We start from the raw sequence: 834 nt of genomic DNA, 5'->3' as shown, positions 1-834 counted from the left end.
GGATGGATGGATGGATGGATGGATGGATGGATGGATGGATGGATGGATGGATGGATGGATGGATGGATGGATGGATAGCCTCACTCATAAACCTTAACAGACTTGAAAATAGTCACAAAACAATTGTTATGACACTTGTGTTTTTTTTTTTGCATTTTTTTTTAGAAGCATACAGCAGTCAATCAAAAACCAACAAACTAGTAGGAGCATAGCAGCAAATTACTGCATCATCAGCAAGGAAATAAAAAGCTGAGTACAAAACTACCTATCCTGACTTTATATAAACAATAATAGGGAAACAACTGAGCCTTGCGGGATCGCTTCTGGATTTACAATTAACCTGTGCCAGAAACATCGGCTTCAATTACCTGGGTTCTACTAACAAGATTTTTTAAATCAAAAATAATAAATGGTCTAAGTTTGTTTAGAACTTTTAATGTGAACTTTAAACTTTTACATAAACACCAGGGTCAGCTCAAGCCTCAATGGGCCCTGAGCAAATTTTGATTTTGGGGCCCTTCATTTCTGCCAATGCAATCAAAATTAAAATGATCAGCTCACTTATACAACTGATATAAACTCATAGTAGATCTGGCAGTGTTGTCTACAGTCTCTTATTTGCCAAAAGTAATAATAATAATCATTATTATTATTACAGTTGCACTGATATCAATATCGGGCGGGGCCCCGATTCAGCAGTAAAATGTTGGTATCGTTATCGTGAGTACCAACAAATAGGGACCGATTCTATTTTGAGAGCCAAAAGTTTGTTAACTATTGTCACCCATTCCAGGTTGGCAATAAAAAGTTCTCCTGGATTCACTTTGTTTTAGT

This window comes from Cyprinodon variegatus, unplaced genomic scaffold (assembly GCF_000732505.1).
Source record: "Cyprinodon variegatus isolate N-32 unplaced genomic scaffold, C_variegatus-1.0 Scaffold282, whole genome shotgun sequence".
Classification (NCBI taxonomy): domain Eukaryota; kingdom Metazoa; phylum Chordata; class Actinopteri; order Cyprinodontiformes; family Cyprinodontidae; genus Cyprinodon; species Cyprinodon variegatus.
Note: the sequence above shows the minus strand (reverse complement) of the source record.